The following is a 13,407-nucleotide window of genomic DNA, read 5'->3' as shown; positions in this document are numbered from 1 at the left end:
TTACTCACCTTGCAATTCCAGAACAATAGTGGCAATCTGATTCTAACAAAGTTAGAACCAACCCTGTATCATACATGGATCCAGAGATCTCCCCATTCATTTCTCTGCTAGAATTTCTTCAGGCTGGCAGCTCAGAGGGCATGTCCTTTCTGCATAAAAGCTTCTTCTCTACTCCATTACTGACAAGCAGAGAAGGCATTTTCTATTGAATGGTGGCACTTGAAGAGTGGAACTCACGTGTGCATCCTGCCATAATTAGCGCAGTAAGAGGACTTGCACATTACTATACAATTGAACACCAGGGTCACTATTAGAAGGAAGTAAAAGAAATATCTAGCAACTTGAGCAATTTTAAAACATAGGGTAAATTTAAAAAAAAACAAGTTAATTTCTAATGCTGAATTATATTGCATTAACATTTAATAGTGTGACAACTTCTTTAAGCACTGCCCCCTGTGTTAGAACGCAGCATAGCCACACTGTAGCTACAAATATAGTAACTAAGATGCTGTCCAGGCCGTTTCTCCCGGGGCAAAACAATTAAAATGCGCAGTAGCCAGTCATCAATTCTTGAAATTGCCAATATAATATAAGAATATACACAGTGGGTAACTACCGCTGTAGTAGCTTCTACGGGAACTGCGCCATAAAGAGGCACGTGCCGCCACTGGCATGGGCTCCCCATGCTGAGTGGTGCCACTAGCAGTCGCTTTGGCTGCTACAGCGGTAGCGACACCACATTCAATAGTATCTGCATCGTTAGAACACAGATACTATTGAACACTATGGCAGAGCAGGGAGGTTTTTCCCTGCTCTGTCATTTACTAGACTACAGGTCATGTTCGGACTGCAGCCTATCAGGTGCAGGGACACGATGCCTGCGCAGACCGGTGTGATGACGTCACTGGATCACACCGGCCTATGCAAAGATCCGTTGGCGTTGTGGAGCAGCTCCGTTTATCGTGGGAACGGGACCTAGGTTAATAAAAAAAATAATATTTATTTCTTTGTGGGGCACTGTCTACAAGGGGGAGGTGGGGGCTGTATAGCACTGTCTACAATGGGGAGGTGGGGGGGGCTGTATGGCACTATCTACAAGGGGACAGATGGAGGTCTGTATCTGCAAGGGGGAGGTAGGGGCACTGTTTAGAAGGGGGAGGTGTGGGGGGCTGTACGGTGCTATCTAGAAGGGGGTGGGGGTCAATATCTACAAGGGAGAGATGGGGCACTGTGTAAAAGGGGAGGTTGGGGGCTATATGGCACTCTACAATGGGGAGGTGGAGGCTGTATGGCACTATCTACAAGAGGAAGGTGGAGGGCAGTATCTACAAGGGGAGGGGGCACTATCTACAAGAAGGAAGTGGGGGCACTGTTTACAAGGGGGAGGTGGGGGCTGTATGGCACTATCTACAAGGGGGAGGTGTGGGTCAGTATCTACAAGGGGGAGGTGGGGGACACTGTCCACAAGGGGGAGGTGGGGGCTGTATGGCACTATCTACAAGGAGGTGGTGGGGGCAATATCTACAAGGGGAGGTGGGAGACACTGTCTAGAAGGGGGAGGTGGTGGCACTGTCTACAATGGGCAGGTGGGGGGCTGTATTGCACTATCTACAAGTGGAAGGTGGAGGGCAGTATCTACAAGGGGGAGGTGGGGTCAGTATCTACAAGGGGGTGGGGGCACTGTCTAAAAGGGGGAGGTGGGGGCACTGTCTACAAGGTGGAGACGGGGGCTGTCTGGCACTATCTACAAGGGCAGGTGGGGCACTGTCTTCAAGGGGGAGGTGGGGGCCGTATGGCACTATCTACAAGGGGGAGGTGGGGGCACTATCTACAGGGGGGCTGTGTGGCACGATCTACAAGGGTGGTGTGACACTATCTACAGGGAGCTCTATAGCCCTATCTACAGAAGGACTGTATGGCACTATCTACAAGGGGGGCTGTATCACACAATCTACGGGGAGGACTGTGTGGCACAATCTACAGGGGGGCACTATCTACAAGGGGGTATGTGTGTCGCAGCGAGGGGAAGGAGGGGCCCAGTCAAAAGTTTGCTTTGGGGCCCACGTCTTTCCTAATTACGCCTCCTGGATATACATATTTTGCGCCCTATCATGTATTATCCCATGATGTCAGGTACTAGGTAGAAAAGCAAAATAAACAGAAAGACTTGCACTTCAGCCCTTAATGACCGCCCACTGTGTTTTCACGGCAGACGGTGCAGGTGCTTCGTCTAGAGCAACGTCTTTTGGCATCGCTGTAGAAGAGGCTGATGAGCGCTTCTGTAAGGCCCCATGCACACGACCGTAGTGTTTTTCTGGTCCACAAATTCCAGGACCGTGTTCCGTGAAATGTCCTCCGCAGTTCATCCGTATGTCCTCCGCAGTTCATCCGTATGTAATCCGCAAAATGCGGATGAAAAAAAAAAAGCCTAGGTAAAACATGATGACGACAGAACTCATTCCCGGTCGTCGCCTAGCAACACTTCCGCAAATCCTCAAAACTGCGGATGACACACGGAGGTGTATCCGCAATTTCCACGGGCCCATTGACTTCTATTGGCATGTCCGCATCGAATTTGCGGGCCGTAATAAGACATGTCCTGAGTTTCTGCGGCACGGATTTGCGGACATGCGGAGACCCGTGAAAACACGGATAGTGTGTATGGGCCCATAGAAATGAATGGGTCCGCAATTCTCCCGTGGATTTGCGGGGGAATTGCGGACGCAAAAACACGGTCGTGTGCATGGGGCCTAAGTGTTCATCCTCTAAGCAGGAGCTGTAACTAACAGCTCCTGAACTTAGAGCAGCCTCCTGAACACAGCTGGAATCCGAAAATATTCCGACCCCAGCTGCTTAACCCTTTGATCATGGCGGTCCATGTCCGTGGCATGATCAAAGGGGAGTCCCCTCTTCGATCGAAGACTGGGGAGTCCTTCTACAGTCAGCCCTGGGGACCTACAAAGGACCCCAGGGCTGTCTGCTCAGTATGCCTGCTCTTAGGGCACAATATGTGATGCCCTAACTGCAGCCTGTGTCAAAGTGACACAGCAGATCATGTATTAGCTACTACATTATAAGTAAAAAAATTAAGTTAGAAGTAAATTTACCCCTTAATGTAATTTAAAAAATATGTAACAGAAAAATAAATAAAAAAAATTCAAAAAATAAGCAATTACGGTATTTTGCACAATATACATTTTATTGCCCATACATTACATTAAAAAATATTAGGTATCTACATGATCATTATAGCCTGAAGAATTAATTTAACCAGTTATTTAGCGTGAAACATGAACGGGATAAAAAATAAACAAAAGAAACAAGGCCTATATTCACGCCGTAAAAATTAATTATATAACTTAGTCAGGGAGTTTTCTCTACCCCCAAACCACGCAGAAAGAAAATACTATTTATTCCGCATAAAACAAAAAAATTTACATGTTATGGCTGTTGAAAGATGCAAAAACTGTAAATTTTAGCTGGCCATTAAGGACTATTCAGGCCCGGTCATTAAGGGGTTGAAGACATAGTGAACACATAAACACACCAAACTCTGGTACAATACATCAAGTGCAGACATAGCAAAAAGAATAGCCTCTTTAAGGGATGGTGATTATCCTCACATTCTCCTTACCGATGCGTTTAGCGTTCTAAAAACTGGGCTCCTGTACTAGAAGTAGATCAAAACTAAATTCAAAAGTCTACGTAGCCCCAAATAAAATTCAAGCTAGTGCTGATCAAGTGGCTTGCCCCTCCTGTCAGTGAGCCCCCTCTGCCAGTCAGAAGTGCATTTCCTATCACCAGGCTGTTTAGTGTGCCTTTTATTAGGACACTAACGGGAGAATTTATTATGACTGGAGTTTCATACGCCAGTATTAACAGAATGAAAAGTTGGAGTAAACTCCAACAGATTTATTAAGAGGCTTTTGCCTCTTACTAAATGTGTAGCATCTTTCGGCCGGGCCATATGCCCCTTCGGTAATAAAACAAAAATCAAACATACTCAACTCACCGCTCCTCTTCTCCCCCTCTGGCTCCTTTCATCACTCTAGAGCCGATCGAACCGAGCAGCGTCAGGGTCTTATATGCAACGCAGCACTTCAATGTCATCAGTGCTACGTCTCATACAACGTCCTGATTCTGCTCTGCATTATTACGCTATATGGGGCGCTATGGAATGACGAACACATAATAAATCTGTCGGGCCGGAATGGACACTCCCCCTTTCCTCAAAACCATGCCTCTTTCCACAAAAGTGGCGAGGGTGGCAAATAAAACTGGGAGAATCACTTTTTGAGAAAGATCTCTGTGTACTTGTAGATCATAGATTAAAAAACACCATGTAATGTCAATCAGCTGCTTCTAAGGCCAGCAAGATATTGTCGTGTATTAAAAGAGGCATGTACTCGCGGGACAGGGATATAATATTACCACTTTACAAAGCATTAGTGAGGCCTCATCTAGAATATGCAGTTAAGTTCTGGGCTCCAGTTCATAGAAAGGATGCCCTGGAGTTGGAAAAAATACAAAGAAGAGCAACGAAGCTAATAAGGGGCATGGAGAATCTAAGTTATGAGGAAAGATTAAAAGAATTACACCTATTTAGCCTTGAAAAAAAGACGACTAAGGGGGGACATGATTAACTGGTATAAATATATAAATGGCACATACAAGAAATATAGTGAAAACCAGCTCCATGTAAAACCCCCTCAAAAGACAAGGGGGCACTCCCTCCGTCTGGAGAACAAAAGGTTCAATATGCAGAGGCGACAAGCCTTCTTTACTGTGAGAACTGTGAATCTATGGAATAGCCTACCGCAGGAACTGGTCACAGCAGGGACAGTAGATGGCTTTAAAAAAGGCTTAGATAATTTCCTAGAACAAAAAAATATCAGCTCCTATGTCAATGTGTAGAATTTAGGGTAACAGAAAGTTCTATAATTTCTCCCATCCCTTCCCTTTCTCCCATTCCTTGGTTAAACTTGATATATATATATATATATATATATATATATATATATATATATATATATATGTATTTTTCAACAGTACTATAACTATAAAATATAACATTTATTTTGTGTCACCATAAGTTTTGTATTTGTCCATATTTATACACAAGTGATGTTAAAGTCTGTGTACACCTTTGAAATCGTTTTTGTTTTTAAATAAAAATGTCTATCAGTGTGTTTGGTGCAACTTTCGAAATACTTTGTTTTAAAAATAGTTTTTACTTTTTGAGATACTGCTGCCTTGTATCCTGTATACAGAGCAACTGTATCTAGTGCTGAAACCTGTATCTGTCAGGTCAGCGGCACTGACGGGTTCTGTGTCAGCGGGTCCTGCTTGTCTCCGACAAGCAGGATCAAGATGTTATCAATCACATCTAAGGTTTCGTTCACATTTGCGTCCGGGCTCCGTTCAGGCGTTCCGTTGGAGCTTTCCATCAGAACGGAACTCTGACTGAAACAAATGAAAGCCATAGGTTGACGGATCTGGTGCAAATGTTTTCCATTTGTCTCAGTTGTGCAAGGGTTCCCTCATTTTGACTACAGTATTGCTTCCGTCAAAACGACGGTTTAGATACAAGTCCCCAGATACATGACCCCAGCAGACAGTATCACACATGATAGGTCTAGATACATGGCTCAGCAAACAGTGTCAAACATGATAAGCTTAGATACAGGGCCCTAGTAGACAGTATCATACATGGTAGTTTTAGATACAAAGCTCCAGGGCCCCAGCAGACAGTTTCACAAATTATAGGATTAGATACAGGTCCCGGTAGACAGTATTGCACATGATCGGCTTAGATACAGGGTCCCTGCAGACAGTATCACACAATATAGGCTTTGGTACAGGGCTCCAGCAGATCATATCCATATACTTATCCTCACCAACTCTGAGTCTGGTTCTTTTCACCTCCGGGTGTAGCACTGGGTCATGACGTCATTCAGCGTTAGGACGTTATCTGCGCCGAGCATACAATGTCTTGACACTGAACGGTGTCAGGACCCAGCACTGCGCTGCGCCCATAGCCAATGAGCTAAATCAGGAGCGGGGAGGGTAAGTACAGTATATGGAGATGTTACTGTAGTAACAGGGGCTCCTGTAAGTTACTACATGGGCCCCAGTTACTATAGTAACTGTCTACAGACGTGATGCGTAGGCGTCATTGGCCGCCTAGCTTCAGTGCCCGGTCATAACTGCGACCATTGCGACCCTTGTAGCTATGCCACTGCTGCTGAGCAACTCCAGCGAGTGGCGGCACGTGTGGGGCCTGGGACTTCTGCGGCACAGGACCCGCTTGCCCCGCCGAAAGCATGGCCCTGGGTACATAGTTGTCATATTCCCACAAAGTCTGAGGGAAACATTCTTTAAGTGATGTAGAACGACATAGACACATTACAAAAATATTTTTTTCTATCTACAAAAAGTATTTTTGCTCCTCATTACTTTAATGGTATGATGAAAATAAAACAGGCAACATGAACGATGTTAACCCTAGAATTAAAACATATAAGATTTTTATTCTGCTATTTCATTCACAGTTCATTGAAATTCTTCAGTGTGCTGTCCATTTTTTTTTAACAATGACCCATTCATTTCTATGGGGCCATGCGCACATCCGTTTTTTTGCGGATCGGTGTGTCCATTACGCAAATTATAGTACAGGTCCTATTCCTGTGCGTTTTTGCGGATCAGTCTCGGACATTCTATTCATTTGTCCATTAAAAATACGGTTCGCATACAGAAGCCATCCGTGTGCTTTCCGTGTTTTGCGGATCCGTGTTTCGTGGCCGTATAACAGGTCACGGATGTGTGCATCATTAGCTGTTAGTGTTACAAATACACATAACTACACATTTCTATATTTGTTGAATGTTTCGTGTGTGATTCTTAAAACAAACAGGCAAGCATAATCATTATTTGTGCGTTTTAAAAACTGCTCATACTTCCTTGGATACCGAAACAAATGACTGGTAGGACGATCTTGGCACTTGACTTGTCTGTAAGGTGTGGTGGATTTATTCTCGGCTTTGCTTAGCCTGATATTATGCCACCATATTATGTGTGCGCTGGCTTCCTGCTGTTCTATTTATTCTGTCTTCACATGCCTGTATACCTGTGATGGAATGTTTCGTATATCATGAGAGTATATCTACACCGATAAAGAAGACCAGGTTCAGTAAATGCATTGCTCACTGAGGCACCAACGAGGATCAAGCACTCCTTTAACCCTGCTATGTCAGCGATACAGTAAATTGCACATATCAAGGAGATATTTAAAGTGACAGAAGCCAAGTTAGCAGATATTTTTTGGTGTCAAAGAAACAACTGGTGAGTGCAATTTAATTTCTTATGAATAATATATAAGTAATGTACATGAATTTGTAGCAACTTCTGTCTTTTTGAGCTATGGTCTAGGAAATTCGAATGGGCTGCTTGTTTTGTATGCAAAATATCCACATAACTGTCAAAAATTAACATTGCTACCCCTTAACAACCACCCATACCTGTTTTTATGGTGGCTATTAAATGGCCATAGGCTATGTTTACACCTTGTTCAGTGTGTATGCTTCTGATGTATATGTTGAGCGAATCCATAGGGCATAATGGGGCGCAGGTATGCCTTTTGGCATACATTTGGCTAGTATGGGTCATATTGGTTATATTGAAAAGCAGAACATGGGAGCCTACAGGCAATTTATGCAAATGTATGGAAAATGGTTGCATATGTCGGACATCAGGTGCCAATAACCCCATAGAGAAGGCAGAAACCTTTATTTTACTATTGCTATCTTTAAATGTTTGCATTCGTTTGTTTAATTAAAATATGTCTTCTACTGTGACACTATCCAAGATGATTTTGTCACTGGGTGGCACTGATCCTCCGGTATATAGCATTGACATATTTTGTATTATTTCCTTATATGTAGAAGCTTTATTTACATGTAGAAATTTGATGTATGCCCTAAAATTGCCCTATACATATGGTGTACCTCTATTAAAGAAAAGCATCGTTTTCTTTAGGTACATGTGAATAGAGACATTCTTTCCCTTGGTGGTTGGGTATGGGAATGAAAGCTCTGAATATACTGTGAGGATACTTTTTATAGAAGGCCTTGCCATATTTGTCTTATAAACAGCAAGCATATTTCATCATTATGTTTTACTGGTCTATGTCACAAGATACATATTCCAATTTAATTTCATACATAGATGAATTTGTACTGTATTAAGGCAATTTTACTGAAATTCCTGGATGTAAACTATGCCCCATGTGCACAGTGCAGAAAAAGCACTGATTCCATGCGCCAGTGTCTGAAATCCATATGGTGCACAATCTTGCTGTGTGTGTTTTGGTGCAGAGGGTTACATATTCTCTTTTTTACCCTGTACATACATAAACTATTTTTGCAACAAATCTTATTAATTGTTATAAAAAAAAATATTTCCCATTAGCACATTGATGTTTGACTGCTTTACTGCAGTTTATATTATTCATTAACCTTTAGAAGACACAAGCATATTGCTATATGTCTTTGCTCAGGAATGGCAATGTGTGCTCCTCTAAGAGACTCATTGGCAAGTCATGTGGCACAGTACCACACACACACTATCTCTACCATGTGCTATAAGAATAATTTGGCATAGTCATCACACCAGATATAGGACACAGATAAAACTGAAACTTACCACAATGGTTAATATGGTATACAGCCAACTAATTAAAAACACGATTTTCAATATAGAAATGCAAAATTGAGTGGACCTAGCATAAGTAAAAATTGTAATTAACATTGTCATAAACAAATTTGCTCTTATTCATGAGAATTTTTTGCATTTTTAATTATTATTTCCATATCCCCTAAACAACCGCTCGCTGTTCGTTGACGGCGAGCTGGCAGGTCCTTTGACATCTTTTGGCATCACTGTAGAAAAGGCTTCTGAGCGCTCAAGTGAATGCTCATTCTATATGCATAAGCTGTAACTAACAGTTCCTGAACTTAGAGCAGCCTAGCAAATAAAGCTGGGATCGGAAAAACTCTGAGCCCAGCTGTTTAACCCTTTGACCGCCGCTGTCTGTGACAATGGAATGATCAAAAAGGACTCAAAAAGGACTTTCGCATCAGCGGAAAGCGGGTGAAATTATGAGAGACTGGAGAAAACCTCTGAAGTCGGCCCTGGTGACCTTCATGAGGTTTATGTGTTGGAAGCAGGAAAAATGGGCAAGCATAAGGATCTTAACGACTTTGACAAGAGCCTAATTGTGATGGGTAGATTACTGGGTCAGAACATCTCTAAACGGCAGGTCTTGTGGGGTGTTCCCGGTATGCAGTGGTCACTACCTACCAAAAGTGGTCTAAAGAAACACAAACAGTGAAACGGAGACCGGATCATGGGCGTCCAAGGCTCAATGACGTGCGTGGGCAGCAAAGGCTAACCCATCTGGTCTGATCCCACAGAAGAGCTACTGGACACAAATTTCTAAAATCGTTACTGCTGGCTATGACATAATGGTGTCAAGACACACAGTGCATCACAGCTTGCTGCGTTTAGGTCTGCGTAGCCGCAGACCTTCAATGTGATCCTCTGGGTAATGTTCTGCTCAAAAAAACTGGGTACTGGCATCCATGTGGATGTTACTTTGATATGTGCCACCTACGACATTGTTTCAGACTATGTACACACTTTAATGACAACTGTATTACCCAATGGAAGTGTGCTCATTTAGCAAGATAATGCACTCTGTCACACTGCAGGAATGACTATAGGAACATGACAAAATGTTTAAAATGTTGACCTGCCATCGAAATTCCCGAGAGCTCAATACGATGGACCGTCTTTAGGATGTGCTGGAAAAACATGTTCAATACATGGAGGCCTTACATCGCAACTTACAGGACTTAAACGATCGGCTGATAATGCCTTGGCGCCAGATACCTCAGTACACCTTGAAAGATGTTGTGGAGATGCTGCCTCAACAGGTCAGAGCTGTTTTGATGGCATAAAGGAGACCTACACAATATTAAGTAGGTGGTTTAAATGTTATGGCTTATCAGTGTATATATTCTTGGTACTATTCTACTTTGTTTTTGTTTGTGGCTGTGACATCTCTTGAGTAATATGTGGAGGTGGAGATTAATAATATGTAGTCTCCTGCTTTGGTTTGCTACCATGTTCCTGTGAAAGTAATTGAATAAGAAAAATACAATTTAATGTCTACAAATCATAAAAAGTGTCGCAGTATTAAAATATTTCTTCAATTTGTGAAATTCACATCAAATACTGGTACATTATTAGAAGATTGAATATATATTTCCTCTTTGCCTTGATAAGCGGCAACATTTGAGAATTGGTGATGTCACACTGCTCCCTTTGGACAAGTTTAACACTAAAAATTATAGCCTGGGGAGGGATTAAGAATATTGACAATGTACATGGCTTTGTGGCAGTGTTCCAATATTTTCTGTAGATAATAAATCTTTTTTTTTCCTACAGATGCCAATTTATTAATGAAATCTAATTCTTAGGGAATATGAAATGTACAGATTTGTCTATAGATGTCATCAAATATTTCCACCTCCCCTACACTCCTTGGCAGAATCCTTCTTTGCAGAGTTGTGTTGTGAACATATCATCAAGACATAAAGCCAAAGCCAGACAATTGTGCATTGGTTATACCTCCATCTCTTCATTGTCCAAACCGGATGTATAAACTAGTATGTATCAACGTTTAGAAAGTAGGCAAATTCTATCCTTAGCTCTCAACATTGTCAAAACATTTCTAGAAATTCATTACACCCCTCCATTGATAGAAATCCACTACAGGCTTTAATGTTGATCTCTAGAAACAGTAATATTGTCTACAAGTCTTTCATCAAACAATATAAATCATCTGTTAGGCGGGATTCACACGAACGGGTCGTTCCTGAGCCCGAGTGCCGGCCGGTAAAATCGGCCATTCTGCCCGGCCGGCTTGCATAAAGTTTTGCATCCGTGCCGGGCCGGGCAGATCCGGACAGTGACATCAGCGGCAACTCCTGAAGGGGAATCCCCATGTGTTCGGGGATTCCGCTTCAGGAGTTTCCCCTGATGTCACTGCCCAGATATGGACAGAGACATCAAGCGCTCTGTCCAGGAGCGGAATCCCCGAAAACACGGGGATTCCGCGGCTAGCACATAGCAGAGCGGGGAGATACCTCCCCGCTCTGCTATAGTGGCATCGCTACAGTAGTAGCAGCCGCAGCAGCAGCAGCTGCTGCTACTAGCGGCGCCATCGAAGGTGTCGCCGGGCCAGGAAAACAAGCAGGGGATTGGAGCCAGCGCAGCGCTCCCTTCCACCTGCTGTACACCCCGGCCCTGACACACAGTGTACAGCGATGCCATTCGTCCGAATGGCATCAACTCCTCCTCCTCACATGCACTCTGCGCTGTGAGGAGGAGGAGATAGAGTGCAAGCGCCGGGAAACCCGGCCATCACTCGGAACACATTCCGGTGATGGCCGTGTAATACCCGGCCCCATAGACTTCTATGGGAGCCGGGCGGCCGGGTACCCGGGCGAAGATAGAGCATGTCCTATTTTTTGACGGCCGGATTTCCCGGCCGTCAAAAAATCGGTCGTGTGAATAGCCCCATTAGGGGTCTATTATTCCTAATGCAGCCGGGTGCCGGCCGATTTATGAACGGCCGGCACCCGGCCGGGAAACCCTGCCGTGTGAATGAGGCCTAAAGGATCTGCCACGCACAGCTTCTGTATCCACGCCCATAGGTAATCAGTCTGCACCTGCTTCTATGTCTGTGAGACTGACTCCATCTTCCACCACTCAGGATGGCAGGCTTAGGAGTGGGAGAGCCTATCACAGCCTGGCCAGAGAGAGCTAGCTCCCGCCCTCTGTCTATTTATACCTGCCTTTCCTGTTCCTCCTTGCTTGTGATTCTTCTCGTTTTGTTTCCTGGCCCTGCTGCAGCTTCTTGAACTACTTGTCCCTGCTTTGTATTGACCCTGGCTTACTGACTAATCTTCTGCTCTGCGTTTGGTACCTCGTACACTCCTGGTTTGACTCGGCTTGTTCACTACTCTCCTGCTCTGCGTTTGCCACCTCGTACTCTCCTGGTTTGACTCGGCTCGTTTACTACTCTTGTTGCTCACGGTGTTGCCGTGGGCAACTGCCCCGTTTCCCTTTGTTCTGTGTTTCCTTGTCTGGTTGTCTGTCGTGCACTTACTGAGTGTAGGGACCGTCGCCCAGTTGTACCCCGTCGCCTAGGGCTGGTCGTTGCAAGTAGGCAGGGACTGAGTGGCGGGTAGATTAGGACTCACTTGTCTGTTTCCCTATCCCTGTCATTACATAATCACAAGCCCATATAACTACTCTACCCTGGTCCCTCACACCACTATGGACCCCCTTGAGACCCTGGTTCAGCAAATGCAGGGTCTCTCCCTACAGGTCCAGGCCCTGGCTCAGAGGGTCAACCAGCCTGATGCTACCATGGTAGTGCCCCTCACCTCATCTCTTGAACCCCACCTCAAGTTGCCTGACTGGTTCTCAGGGGACCGGAAGACTTTTCTCTCCTTTCGGGAGAGTTGTAGGCTCTATTTTCGTTTAAAGCCCCACTCCTCAGGTTCTGAGAGCCAGCGAGTGGGTATAATTATGTCCCGGCTCCAGGAAGGGCCCCAAGAATGGGCCTTCTCCTTGGCTCCTGACGCCCTGAACTTTCCTCCGTTGATCTTTTCTTTTCTGCTCTCGGACTCATTTATGACGAGACTGACCGGACTGCCTTTGCCGAGAGCCAGCTGGTGACCTTACGTCAGGGTAAGAGACCTGTTGAGGAGTATTGCTCTGACTTTAGGAAGTGGTGCGTAGCTTCTCGGTGGAATGACCCTGCCTTAAGGTGCCAGTTTAGTTTGGGTCTGTCAAACGCCCTGAAAGACCTGCTAGTTAGCTATCCCTCTTCTGACTCCCTAGACCAGGTTATGGCTTTAGCGGTACGACTTGACCGACGTCTCAGGGAACGACAACGTGAACGTTTATGTGTTTTCTCCTCTGACTCCCCCATGATGCCTCCCGAGGTTCCGTTGCTTCGTTCTTCCACGGAAGACTCAGAGGTACCTATGCAACTCGGGGCCTCCGTGTCCCCCCAACAACATAGAGAGTTCCGCAGGAAGAATGGTCTCTGCTTCTATTGTGGGGATGACAAGCATAAAGTGAACACCTGTCCTAGGCGTAAGAATAAGCAGCCGGAAAACTTCCGCGCCTAAGTGATCATCGGGGAGGTCACTTGGGCGCACAGGTATTTCCCATAAAATATGAAACATAATAAAATCTTGCTTCCCTTTCAGGTCTCTTTTGGTGGTAGGTCTGCTACCGGCAATGCCTTCGTGGATTCAGGGTCATCTGCTA

At 44.7% G+C, this 13,407-nt stretch overlaps 1 protein-coding gene across 4 annotated transcripts in view; it reads left to right on the top strand.

The window, feature by feature from the left end:
* SASH1 (SAM and SH3 domain containing 1) overlaps nucleotides 1–13,407 on the top strand; it is a 1,215,726-nt gene that overhangs the window by 823,253 nt on the left and 379,066 nt on the right. The gene's annotated exons all lie outside the window — the stretch shown is intronic.

Source organism: Rhinoderma darwinii, chromosome 4 (genome assembly GCF_050947455.1).
Source record: "Rhinoderma darwinii isolate aRhiDar2 chromosome 4, aRhiDar2.hap1, whole genome shotgun sequence".
NCBI lineage: Eukaryota > Metazoa > Chordata > Amphibia > Anura > Rhinodermatidae > Rhinoderma > Rhinoderma darwinii.
The sequence above is the reverse complement of the archived record's forward strand: the minus strand, read 5'-3'. Positions and strand labels throughout refer to the sequence as shown.